The sequence below is a fragment of the Synchiropus splendidus genome, chromosome 6 (assembly GCF_027744825.2).
Source record: "Synchiropus splendidus isolate RoL2022-P1 chromosome 6, RoL_Sspl_1.0, whole genome shotgun sequence".
Lineage (NCBI taxonomy): Eukaryota > Metazoa > Chordata > Actinopteri > Syngnathiformes > Callionymidae > Synchiropus > Synchiropus splendidus.
In genome coordinates, this window is record NC_071339.1 from 4,462,404 (window position 1) to 4,476,679 (window position 14,276).

Consider the following 14,276-nt stretch of genomic DNA (forward strand, 5'->3'; position numbering starts at 1 on the left):
ATGATGTGCATGAAAACAAGACGTCAAAACTCCTTAGACTTTCAGTAAAAAACAGAACAAATCGCTCCTTGAGTCAACAAAAAACTGAAAAAAAAGAAACTGTTGCAGCAGCACAGGTCTCTATGTATTAAATATTAATGTAGAAAAATCTGTCCAAGATCGCAGAATCAAGTATCGTGTTATTTGAGCGTATTGCCCCCCTACTTAATAACCCATCAATATATCAGTCTATAGCTAGATAGAACAAACTGTGGAACACGCCATCTTCCAAAATCATGTGCTGTTGTATCCCAGAAGTCAGAGAAAAAGTGTAGTTCGACAACGATGAAGGTTTTCTCTACAAAATCGTGTCACAACAAGAGTCTCCCGGGTATAAACAGAATGCAGGCAAGGATCTGTTCAGTAATCCACGTGAATGATTTATACACTCCTGCTGCTTGAAGACGTAAACAAACCTAGCGAACCGAAAAGGCTAAATGTGGAGGAATGAGGAAGACAAGTCTCCTAAATTTAGCAGCATGCAGCACACATGGCCGACCCTCCTCCTCTTCGTCTCTACGTTGAACAGCACGGTACTACGAAGCCACACTGAAGGACTTTTGTAACCACGGTAACTAACAGCAGACTCAGAGATTAGTCATTGGAGTGTGAAGAGGATGCAGTTCTGAATTCTACATCCATCCAAAGAGCGAACTTTATTGCCAAAACATCCCATGTTATCACGCATACAATATCCACACATGAGTATTTTAAGTTGAACCAGTTAGAGCTGGAGAAACAGAAGAAAGTCAGTCTGAGACTGTTCCTTCAGTTAATGACAAGAACTGACCCCTCATCCATCTCACCATCTCATCACCTCCCATCATCATGACCCCCTGTCACATGCTCTGAGTCACCTGGCTGCACACCGCTCCTGCCTTCTCCATCACAAACCCAGTAAAAAAAACCCTCTCACGGGGAACACATGGAAGGCAGTTGAACTGAAAACCCGCCTAGACAGTACAGGAAAGCAAAGCATTGTACATTTGTGCACAGACTGCCACTATTGACTGGAGAAAGGCCTCGGCGATGATGCTTCTTTCATTGACGTGGGAGGAGAAGAAGCAGGAGTCCAGCTTTGAGCGCGATTGAAGGGTTTTGTAGTCTCCTCTTTCAGCTACATGAACTTACACAGGAAAGGCCAAGCTGGGGTCAGAGGGCCACAGCTTTCACACTACATTTTACACAGTTACTGTGATGAAGTGTTTAATTCTTATGGTCAGTGATGCTTTATTTAAAATAAAAAAAGCTGACTTGTTACTGGACTGCTTTTGATTGACAGTATTTACGTTAGATTTTTACGCGGGTGACGTATATTTAATGCTTGTCCACCTCGATCAAGCAAGGGGCCACACAGCTGAAGTCATGGCTCAAACAATATATACATAAGAGTCTTCACCAGGGAAGTATGTGCTCCACTATAGATTTTGAACATTAGAGGTTCGAGTCAAAACACAATTCTCCTACGTCACCTCTATGGAGCTCTAACATCTGCTTTCAACAAATTCCTTCCATTTTCACTTTCTAAACATCAATAGCCCCAGGCATTTTAAACACCACATGATGAAATGAAAATGAGCTACTTTTTCCTAAACTTGAATGGGCGAATTACTTGGTCTTGCGTGGTCATTACATGGCCTTGAGTCTGTTACATGGTCTTTAGCTTCTTATATAGGGCTGTATGGAGGTGGACATGATTATGGTGTTTTTCATCCTGAAAGAAATAACTTGAATCTGTTGATCGCTGAACAAAAGTCATGCATCTGGTCAGAAATATGAGGACAGCAGCATCAAATAAACACAGGCGAAAAGCATCCTGTAACAATAAAAAAAATCATGATGAATACAATATATACCAGGGTTTTTTTTTATCTTGGGGCCCACCTTTCTCAGAACTAGTGGGCCCCAAGTCTTCTTGCCAGATACGCTGTAGCTCATTCCTGCTGTGTATAATTTCTGTGTCGAAAAAATCTTTTCCTGATTCAAATAGCCTTAGAAGGCATCATAGTGAAGTTTCAAGGTTCACTTTTGCAGACTGTTTAAATCTAGCTTCACTTACCTCAAGCGTTATCGTCATAACCTGAAGTCGATGGCTGCAAAACAACGCCATCTTGGCTGTTCAAAGGAGCGCCGTGTGAAGCAAGATCTCACTGAAACGTCTGCAGATATGTTTAGATGCATCAATGCAGTTTGTTTCATTAGTCCTGATGTGTTGAGGGGACAGATTATGTGCAACATGATCTTGCTCTGTTCCACAAATGTCACTACAGCGTTACCATGGAGACAGGACTGTTCTCTCTCCTGCGTACCCTGATAGAACAGACAGATATGAAGTCACAGATGTGTCCCTCCAAATCTCGATGCAACAATCAGTTTACCTACACGCAGATGAGCAAAAAAAGGCAGCTGTTGTTGTTTGAGCAGCGGCTCTGAGCTTGGCAGCTTGCAGGATTCTCCATGAGTCCAAAGGCAAACAGCAGTGACTCAGTTCCAACTTTCATCAGCAGACTTCCAGCAAAGATTAGGTTACTATTCTCCTCTGGGATTCCTACCTTGGGATGGGCAGACTGCCAGCGGTGGGAGTTCTACACACAATATTGGCTCCTGATACAAAACTTCATTCTATCATCAGCCTGAAATATGAGCAATGGCCGTGTCATTTGGGAGGAAGTGGTACAAATGAGGCCAGGCCAAACATCCGTGGTCCATGGTTTGGGAGGCAGATGCGCAGCCTTCACTCTGGAAGCAGCATGAAATCATGAGCTGGACCAGAGACTCTGGACAAAGTCAACTCAAGAATGAAAAAAAAAAAAATTTTTTTCAGTTATAGTTCAGTTATAGATATATTGAAGAAGCCTTCCAGCATATGCCCTTGGCTTTCATTTGCTGAGCATCTGTGTGCATCTGATCAATGGCTGAAATACACAGCTCTTCCTCTCTGGATGAAATTACTGACAGAGATATTGAAGTCCACTGAAATGAACTTCTTTGTTTATTGCTCATAATGGAATTATTATCTGATTGAAATGTAAATTTTTGTTGTGTCGCTGTAGACCAGAGGTGGGAAATTCCATTTCCTAAAGGGCCACATTAGAAACTATAAGGGTTGTGAGGGTCCATCATGCCAAAAGAAAGACAGCGATGACGACAAAAGATGACAGGAAAAATATCCAAAATATATACTTCAGTAACAAGGACAAAATGAACCTAAGAAGATGAAATGTAAGTAAGGACAAGAAGTGTAAATATGCCATGAAAACTACTCAAATATGTCATTTTATATGCACTTGATTTGAATATAAATCAACTATGGAACTCGACGTTCAAGATGAACAATCAAAATATATTTTCAGTATTCGTTCAATGTATTTTGAGGAACAAGAAAAACACAAAAATGGCAAATAAAAAGAAGAACACTTTCGTCTTAAAACAAGAGCATGCTATACTTACTGCTGATATGGTGGTGATTAAAAGAGAAAGAACAAAAAAAAGGAAGAAAAATCAGAACATAAAAGGCCATGAAAATACAGGCATCTGGCCACATGTGGCCCCTGGGTCGCACTTGGCCCAGGTCTGCTGTAGGTAAAAATCTGAAAACCTGCTGATAATGCCAGAGTGGCGCCAGTATTTAAGATGATCACTTCTTGTTAGTGTATTTTACTACCATCACATGAAGCACCTTCATTAAGGCTGTCAATAGACTGAAATACGACTCTCAATGATTCTTCTCGTGGGATTATTTGAGATTAAAAACAGTCTATTGACAGTGCCAACTCTTATTTATTTATTAACTACGCAGCACGTTGAGACATTAATACACATTGTGTTATAATTTACATTGTAGAAAGTAAAATTTCGCAAAGAGGCGACGTGTATTGCACCAAACAAGACTTTTGTTTCCATGTGGTGGGATAGAAAAATGCATTTCCAATCTCTGAGTTCAATGTATTGTTTAACAGTAGCATGTAAAACAGGAAGAGTGGATTTAAAAAAGCATTATAGAGGATGTAACTCAAATAATATATCAATTTATAACTAAAACACTATCAAGAGTTGAACAAACAGCACAACAATGGAGTTCCTCCTTTCTACAGCAGCTTTGAAAATGAATTATTTCCAACTTAATGAAGTATTCAGCCGTACAGGACAGTTGTTATTCTTCAGTCAAAAAGCATCTTCTTCAACTGCCATCTCGGGTGTTCGCGCTGCAGGACTTCCTCTGGCTGCTGTCATATAAATGAATGGACAGCGGTTTGGCTACTTTAAATCTGCTTATTTTGACTTGGGTAAATGACTCCAGCAAACTCTGATGTGGGCTGAAAACCGTGAAGCGTGGCTGTTCCCATATGCACGTACGTCCACCTCCAAATCCTCATTGGAACATGCTCACACTCCGGATGAAACAACGGCATCTATTCATTGAGGGATTAATAATTTCAACAAACCGTCGTGTCCTCGTCTCTCATTGCAGCAACTGTGTGGTAAATTTCACGCCGCAGAGCGAGACAAAGCAGGAGAGGCTTTTTGACAACCACCAGAGAAAGTAACACCACCAGATACAATGTCATTGTTTCTCCTTCCAGGCCTCCATCCAAAGACAGTACGCGTTGTGTGTGAAACCTCCCGTTGATTCCTGACAGCATAATCCTTTCTTCACTTCCATGGTGTGTTTAAAACACAGTGAAGCATCACCTCCTGATCATCTCTGCTCCAGCATTCAGGCTGTTGTTTGAGCAGGTTTCAGTCTTCGTCCTCCATCACAAAATAATTCAAGAACTACAGCTTGATATCAAGTTCGTCCCCATGTCAAAACAAGCATCGGTACACATACAGTACTGGCCTGTTTTGCTGTAGTCGTCAAATACTTGCTCATGTTCCCGCATAACATTCCGCGGATTCAATGCATCACAGGATTTTGACATGGCTGTCAACTCTCACGCAAAGGTCGGTATGGTAGGCAACTGTATGTATGCTGTATGTCCGACTCGCTCCACTTCAAATTGGCGACGGTTCTATTTTTTACGAACATCCGAGCCACCGAGGATCGTTCAGACAGTAAATCATCTTGTGAAAAGGGACATGAATCAAACGTTATTTGCATTTGACAGTAAAAGAGATCCAGGCGTGCGACTGCCAGATGAGAATGCAGATGTCTTCGATCAGGTACAGCTCCAGTGGCTCTGCGAAAAAACAGATACTCTATGATTTTTGCCCCCAAGATTGTTGTTTCAAACATGTTTAATTCAAGAAAATGCTCAATAATCAAAATAGCAGTTATAGTGACTGATGTAATCTGATGAGTTGTGCTAACCCAGGGTTACATTATGGTGCTGCCACTTCCTTCCTTTATGGTGCTTCAACTATCGCGTGCGGTTCCCGAACATAACGCTGGCGATAAAAAGGAAAACTGTATCGCTAAACCTGTAGGCAGTAGCAGGATTGTGGATATTATATATGACTTCTGTTCCAGATTGCCCAAACCAGGGTCTTGTGCTTAAAAAAAATCATAATTTTAAATGGTAGTCATGGTATTATTCATGACTCGTATTAGTACTTGCATCAGCTAGTACTCAGTGACATACCTGGACAAAAGGTTTTTTAGCCACACTACTTTCACCCCTAAAGTCAAACCAATGCTAAGCTATTGAGGTTTGCTGCCCTTCCCTCTGTTCAAAGGTCAACTTAGAATAACATTACTTTTTTCTTTGTCTTTTGACATTTCCCATCAGGGAATAAAGATTTTCAGCGGTGTGAAAATGATTCTTAGAACTGGCTAAAACAATTATTAGTTGCACTAAGCACAATTAACGTCAAATTATTTGGACAAATATAATACAGTTTTTTGTCTTTGAAACATAGTAAATTTATGTTGATTATTTTTCATTTTTATTTCAAGCAGTCTTCTTTTCTGTGAAGAAGTAGGAGAGTTTGGCTCAATTCAAATTGGGGTTCTTGCTCAATGGCCTTTCAAAAACGCCGCAGCACATGCCCATTTTCGCCTGGCTCTGTAAAATCAGATGGAGTCTATTTCAGTCGCAAACAAACATTATGTAAAGAAACCAACCGCATCTTCATCACAAACGCGCTGCCTTTGAGCCATGTATTCATTATAGCACACTGAGCTGGAGTTCCACTGGACTTCAGACAAAACCATCCGCTTTGTTTTAAACATCAGGCGGGGGTGCAGCGGGACGGTGCCCCCCTCTTCTTGTCAAAGGCATTTTCATGCTCTCAACTTCCTATTTTCAGTTCAGTGAAAGGATGATATAAGACGCTTCCTCACACCATACTCATTCAAACTGAATGAGGCAAGAGAAAAGAGGATGGAGCCAAAGCTGCACGGCAGCGACTAATAAGAGCATTAGACACTATCGACCGTCTCCACTCACACACAGAGGGAGGACATGACAACAGCTGAGGGGAGGGAAGATGCTACATTTAAGGACAAAACATTTGATCCTCCTTTGGTGCCTGTACTTGAAGAGGATGACAGCTTGACATGCTTTCCTCTTTGATTCGATGGTGTTCAGAGTCTGTGGGAATGGATGTGTTTTAAAGGATAAACCCTCTGTAGTGCGATCTATACTCATATACTACTAGATAGTGGTAATGGAAGCTTCATGAAACAGTGAAGCTTCAAGAAACAGTGTCTTCTTTGGCAAGGCTCAGTAGAAATGTTGTGTATTTAAATTAAAGCACAACTGTATTTAATAATTTAAATACAATTGTATTTAAATTATTTCCAGTTGTGTGGTCTGATTTAAATACAGTAAAGATAAAAGAGGGACATCAAAGATGCCCTGCCATCATCATTGTTGTTTCAGAAAGAGGAAGAGAATCAACAGTGGATCTCATAAACATAAACATCTATCAAAGTTATGTAATTCAGTATGGCCAATTTCCATTCAATTCCAATTGGATTACTCAAACCTTGTTTGTTATGAATCTTCTGACTTGTTAAATTCCAAAGAGGCTTCATGGATCCCCTGTTTATGAATTCAACACATCTATCGACAGCACCACTAGCATGAGCTAACCTAGTTCTTTCTCTGCCACAAGCCTTTACATTAAACAAATGAAGGTCACCCATTGAAAATGTGACTGTCGGACGTTTTAGTCTGTGAAAGAAACCGCCAAACTCCACCCTCCCACTGAAGGGGTCCAGTCTGTCACCTGCAAGTCTGTCGCGGTACAAGTCATTACAGTCTAACTGACTGTGTTTTATGAAGTGCATGTGCTGCTACGCGAGAATAAAGAGAATCCTCCCGGGTCTTAGCTTCAGCCTGGCTGAAATTCCAGAGAAAATAATTACCAGACATTAGGGAATTATTGACACAGTGCCGTATTGTTAGCCATCAAATGTTATCAATTTGCTGTCATCCCTGGCCATGTTCATTAATGGCTTTGCCTGGATTTATGGCTCAATAATTGAATTCTCTTTTGCACCGTCAAATTACACAGTCAGCACTCTGGGACGACTTTCAATTAGTGCCAGCCGTGCATTAAAACTGAGCCTGCTTTATTTATCACGGCCCGTGGATGATCATATTTCATGTAATGTCAGTTTAATGTGCAGTAGTAAAAGTTTCTGTCCACCCCAGCAGCACAGAGGAAGTGGGATTTAATGAGGTTTGCATCTGGTGTTGATGGGAAGCTGAGTCACTGGCTCGCATGCAAAATATATAAAGAATGTAACACCATCCTGTAGAGGAGCAAGTCAACACAGTGTTTGTCATTTCTTTTATGCAATCATTATTTTTGGATGGGCTGTAGCTGCAGGTGATATTGAGCTTGACAACCAGAGCTTTGGCTGACTGGACTGGCTACCTAAACAATGTGCTAATACTGTACATGAGTCATCAACACTCGAACATCGAAGGATGAATGAATAGGAATGTTTGGGAGAGCATGATATGCAATTTGAATTCAAATATATTGAGACGCTGCCACCTGTCAGTTATCAACCCTCGACGCTCTACGGATAAACTCTTGTTTACTTTGCAATGTACTATAGGGCTCATGACAAACCAAAGCCAAAATCTTCAATTGTGTTTCAGTCCACTGAGGCAACATACTACTCTTGACATACTACTATGCAGGCCAGGCATCCATATCAGTCAGTGACCACTGCATCCTGAATCACCAGGACAATACTTTTTTAGGTCTTTAAAACAGGGATTCGTGTTCGCACTAATCTGCATTGAAAATACTTCCTACTGATAGGTAGATGAGGCATCATGAAACAGCATTGCAGGGTTAATGAAACATACTTACATACATACATCTTCAGTTAACCAACGATAGCCAGTCCTGTTCAGGGCTGCAGGGGGAGAGCTGGAGCCTATCCCAGTGGCCATTGGGCGAGAGGCAGGAACACACTCTGGGCAGGTCGGCAGTCGATCACAGGAAACACAGTCGGCATTTTCAGATGGCACTAGATGGCGCTTAAGGTTTAGAAATGGTGTGAGGTTTCATTAAACCTGTTGTTCAAGTCCAAACATTTGACAGCAGACAGCACCATTTGGTGACCTTTGAAAATCAGGACACTGTTTCATGAAACCTCATCTACCCCTCAATACTGTGTCATGAAACCTCATCTACCTGACTACTCTGCTGCCAGTGAACTTGTGCCTCCCACTTGTACTGTACCCTTCTCTGGAGTCTTTTACAATGGCCCAATTTATCTAACCATTATGCTAATTTAGCCCACTTCTGAAGCCAACATTAGCTTCATGACCTTTACAACCGTTGCATAATAGTCCATAACAAGATTTAATGTGACCAAGGACCAATCTAAAACAGGTCAGCTTTCCTACAACCACTTCACTTAACAGGTGAATAGAAACAACTACTGTACATCACGACGACCAACAGCATTCCACACGTCACAGCAAATATCTACTAAATCTGAGTAAGGGCAGCGCAAGTGTCAGTATACGTGAATAGTTTTGGCAGTTTCTTGAGCAAATAAGGAAAGACATTTACAACATAGTTTGCCTCAAAGCATAAGTGCGCAGCCGTCTTACAGGGTGAAGTGTGTACTTACAATGTGAATGTGCGGTGAAATGTGAGGTGTTCCCTCACAATTACGATTATCCCCTTGGGATGTCATGTCTCTAGCTGTTTGGCTCTCACATACTTGAAGCATTATTGCGCCATCCTCCATGACCTACTTCTGCAGCTCTGTGTCAGTGAGGCGCTGCGGTCGCTAACTGTCTCTACCTTTCCAGTTTCAAGCTGGCATTCCAACCATTGTCCATCCCTGCTCCAGTCTCGAGATCTTCTTCTTGATTTCTTGGGGGAAAGGAGAAGCTTTTCCATGCAACCGCAGACAACAACAACAATAATAATTACTTTCATACGCTATTTACTAGTGACGTGTAGATGAGGCTTCATGACACAGTATTGACAGACTGATGAGGTTTCATGAAGCAGCGTCCTGATTTTCAGAGGCCACCATCATATTCTGCTTGGAAAATCCCATAAAACCTCACATCATTTCTAAACCAAAAGCACCATGTAGTGGCCTCTGAAAATTAGGACACTGTTTCATCAACCTGGCAATACTGTTTCATGCTATGTCATCTTCCCTCACTTCTGTTTACAAAGTGCTTTTCAGACAAAGCAGCACTTAAACAAGAAGGTGCAAAGAAAAGTCATGGACATGTGTGAAAGTAAAATACGCAGAAAATTTCGGACGACATTACATAAATCCACACCAATGAAAATGAGTTTTTAAGAGTATTTCAAAGGTAGTGTTCTTCAAATCTCTTCTGGCAAGCCAAGTTGTGTGTCCCATAGATTTAAGTCTTGACAAACAGACAAGGACCCACCTGAGGATCTCAGGGTTGTGGCTGGTTGATAAGGGGTTAGCATCTCTACAGTGTACACAGGGGGAAGAGCCTTAATAAAATGTTAAATGTGATTCCAAAGAGGACACGGAGCCCCACTGCAGTGAGAGGATGTAGGCTGTGTCCCATTTCTCACCCTAACACTCGTTTTTGACCACTTGAACACTGGGTTTTGCACGTTCACGTGTCAGTGTAGTGTGTCCCAATACTCCAAAGTCTGAGGGCACTCGCTGTTCACCACTTGAAATGATCCCTTCAAACCGAGGGGGCTCCAGAGCCGACTTGAGACAAAGTGGGAACATGAAGTGTGGATAGATTTCCAGGACACCATAGTACTTTATTTAAAAACAATGTTAGATAGGACAGCAGGGACGTTTTAGTAACGAGGACTGCTCTTCTGTTTGTTTACCTTCCCATGAACAATACAACATGTATGTACAACAGTATGTTTTTATTTCTTCTTAACAAACAGCAGTAGCTAGCATCCAAGCTAACGCTAACATCCTCATACAGATCTATCACTGCAACATAGCGGCGGAGCTGTAGCTGGCTCCGCCCATTTCTTCTCTGTTGGTTCACCAAACCAAGTATCAGCGCCGAGGTCGCAAAACTGTTGGAGCTGGCTCTTCCAAAATGTCTCCAACACTCGATTTGCTGAAACAAAACGAAACACGGCAGCCAATGACACGTTGTCTTTACGCATGATGTCATGAAGTGTTGTCAGTCACTTCACTTCGTCGTCGGAGGGCACTTCATCATGGAGGGTACTCCAAACCGAGTGCAGCCTTAGTCTCACCAGTTCTATTGGGTTCTGAGCAAGAAGATCCACAAAGCTTTAGGCATTGTGGAGAATCAGTTGATCCACTCCTCTCAAAAGAGCAAGTACATTTGATCTTGTCCATTTCATTCTAGCCTTCGAAGATATATAGGAACGGCTACCTTATTTTCCCGGCATTGTTTCAGATCTCGGGTGGCTAAGTGTCACAAGGAAAATAGAAGATGAATCATAGAAATGGACACGATTGTGGTGTTTTTCCTTGTCTTTAAATGGGAAAAAAAAACTACCACCGAACACCAGAAGAAACAGACCAAAGCTAGTATTTTTTTTCATCATCAGAGCAGATTCTGTAAAATAAATGTATCCCAAAAATGCAATTCCTTTTTCTACTTCATGATGCGTTTTTAACTGGTGCAACTTATAGTCTGAAAACGACGGCATTTATCAGAAGCTGAGTCATCAGGCCTATTAGTCCCAAACTTCTTCCCTTCAGATCTTCCATCAAGGAATAAAATGAAGTCCACAGAATCAATTGTATAACTCCCTCACTGATGACGTCAAGGCAGGTTGTTGAGCGGCTGAGTGGGGCACATGACGCATCATGAAATTTGGCGGATGCCCACAGCCTACTTCCGCTGCGACAGGCTACTTCTATAGAGTCTGTCCAGGTCAGCTCTGGCAGCATTTCAGCATCGCTGCATTGTCTTGAGTGCAGCCGTAGGCGGAATGCATTCCCAGGCTGACAAATTTGGCCATTTCAGCAGGATGAGTTGTCACTGAGGGTTGTTTTGTTTTTTCCGATTCACTTCTGCTGACTAACTTATGTGCCAGGGAAATGAGATATTGAATCAGTTTAGCTTTGCTACATAACTGCCACTGTCTCGTGAATTAGCGGGAAGAAGTAGGTCATAATATGTTTTGGGTTTTCTTAGTTAGAGTTAAATGGGCCAACAAGCTCAGCAGAGGAAGATAAACACTGCAGGTTAAGTGTGCAAACTCTCCCTGAGCAAGAATTCCATCTTAACAAATGAATAAATGTTCTTATTTTGGAGGAGCCCGCGGTCAGGGTTTACTGTTTGTTTACTCATGCAATTTGCTGCATATGTCAAAGACAACTCAGTAACCGATGCCATTTAGAAGCGCACATTTGTTGACTTAATATTCCAAGAATGTGCTTTTCATCATGACCCACTTTACTTTTTCTGCTCGCCATAATTAACATGATACTTGAGTTATCGCATTGGAAGTGTCTCCTCATCACTTGGCGACTCATTGTCATTGGATTTAAATGTCACTCCTGCAAAAATGAAAATAGAGAAGCGAGCACAATCATATGAGAGATGACTGGGCCACGGAACCGTAATTACAAGTGTTATGACTGTGTTTTGGGGAGGAAAGAAAAGTAGAAATACATTTGCTTGTGAATGCACTGGTTTGGTAGCTGAATAATTCTGACTCAAATTTAGGTGTCAGGAATGGAGTCCCTTGCAGTGGTGCAGAGGGCTGCATGCAAATGAAGTCACTGAAACAATAGGGAATTCATTTGTTTGTTACAGGGAGTCACGTTATTATAGTCAACGAAAAACCAACGAAAAAATGAAGACTACAACAACTTCCCCCGTGATCGTCGTCCGCAGAACAAAGTAGAATAGGAAATGTATATATGTAGAAGTGTAGATAATTTTTGTTAACAGAAATACAATTAAAAACGTTTTTGTTTTTACAAAATAATGAAAAACCTAACTGAAACTACATGGTCTGTTCACAAAACTAATCAAAATGAACTAAAATAACTGCAAAGATTCTGCAAAAAAGTTTTCTTTGTTGTTAATTTATTTAATGGAGAAGCTTTTTGAGATAATTTATTAATCTATTTATTTTATTTGGGCTGGTTTTATAATAGCAGTTGGACAGGTGCGGCATGACAACTTGACGCTTTTATACTTTAATTGGTGTCTTCTTGAAAGTTTTTTTTGGTGACATATTTCAGTCTCCACTCTTGTTCCAATACCCCATATTGAAGGAAAAAATACCCCATATTGAAGGAAAAAAAACAAACATTTAACTGAAACATTTTTCAAAACCAAACCAAGTCACAAAAACTAGACGAAGACTGACTGAATTTGAAAGGCAAAAATTCCAAACTAAATAAAATTCAAAACTACATAGGTCAACAGTGGTGCTGTGGTCGACCACCGGACCAGAAACAGAGTTCCAGAACACCACAAAAATAAAATCTCATCTTAACCTGCTCATTTCCGACCAACCCAAACAGAATGCTCTATGTTCTGTTAAAATAATAAATCGGTACGTATCATCACTTTTAAACTGTGCTGTGAGACCTACCAGGAAATGCATTTCTAAGCAAAGAACCGCTTGTTGAGGTTAGCAGTGAGATCTGTTGCTGCTTGTGAGCGGCTGCTCAGTGCTGCCGTTTTTTTACTTTAAAGTAGCAGCTGCAGAATTGTGTCAAAAAATAAACTTCAGACACTGCATGCTCGGCTGGATAGCAATCCTTTCCACAGTATGTTTTGAGACAAATCCAGAGCGGTCTCCATGAAGGCTGACAATCAAACGATAGATGCAACAATGTCGCGTGTCTGTGTGTGTGTCAGCGCTCCGAGCTGGGATTATAGGAGGGCTGGTAATTATAACAGCACAAGCCACCGTGCTTCTGTCAGACAGCACATGTTGAGCGAACACTCCAGGATGCCACAATTCCCCGATACAAGAGAGACACAAAACCACGGGAGCAGTCAGACTCACCGCAGACTTGGAGTCATCAATAATGCACTGATATATGTCGACTGTTTAAAAATCCTTTCTTAAAGTGCCGCTTTAAATTTGCATGAAAGAATCTCGATGACACGACACTACAATCCACACACTGATGTCGGTCTAAATTAAACACAATATGGCATGTGAAGCGCAGTGTTCCCCCGAGGACACAGGAATGTTGGCTACCTTTTTATTGGGACAATTTTATCCACCACTGAAGCTCCATGTCTTTGGCACCAACCAAAGTTCTTACAGAAGCTTCAGTGAGCTGTGTGCAGGCACTTCAAAATATGTTCAAAATTCCGCAGTCATTGAGGACAGTAGTTTGGTCATTGTTGGTGACAAAAGGTCGGTCAATATTCTCATTTTTTTCCCTTGCTAAAGGGTAAAGATGGTGGACAATATGACTGGGCAAAAACGTTTTCAAATATTTGTTCACAATTAACCTCTGAAAACAATCTCCACAGTGATCTTTTAAGCAGCAGGGTTTGCTTTTTCTTGATCACAGGAGTCTGTCTCCAGTCAATAAAGAGTGATTTTCTGTTTAATACTGGTGTACAAAACAAGCTAACTAGGGAACTAGCTAGCTGAACTAATGGCGGTTCACTCTGGAATAAACTCTATACTCTAAACTCTGTATTCTGAATTACAACAGACTCAAAACAAGTTCATTAGCATCCAATAGCAGCCAGTGTCAGAGCACCAGCAGCATCGTGTGTGTGTGTGTGTTGGGACCTGATGTGGACTGGACTGGACAAGTTGAGTCACAGCTCCTCTGATTTAAAATGGCTTCATGGATCACTGATGAATAACACGCGCTGACATTGACA

The 14,276-nt window shown here is 41.3% G+C and overlaps 1 protein-coding gene and 1 long non-coding RNA gene across 2 annotated transcripts in view; one reads left to right on the forward strand and one right to left on the reverse strand.

Annotated features, from left to right (window-relative positions):
- LOC128761153 (caM kinase-like vesicle-associated protein) overlaps positions 1 to 14,276 on the forward strand; it is a 43,764-nt gene that overhangs the window by 9,280 nt on the left and 20,208 nt on the right. The gene's annotated exons all lie outside the window — the stretch shown is intronic.
- LOC128761154 (uncharacterized) lies at positions 4,384 to 9,216 on the reverse strand. Its single transcript, XR_008414915.1, has 3 exons — positions 9,086 to 9,216; positions 8,314 to 8,483; positions 4,384 to 5,219 (listed from the first exon to the last, which is right to left on the reverse strand). It is a non-coding gene; the product is annotated as an uncharacterized LOC128761154 (long non-coding RNA).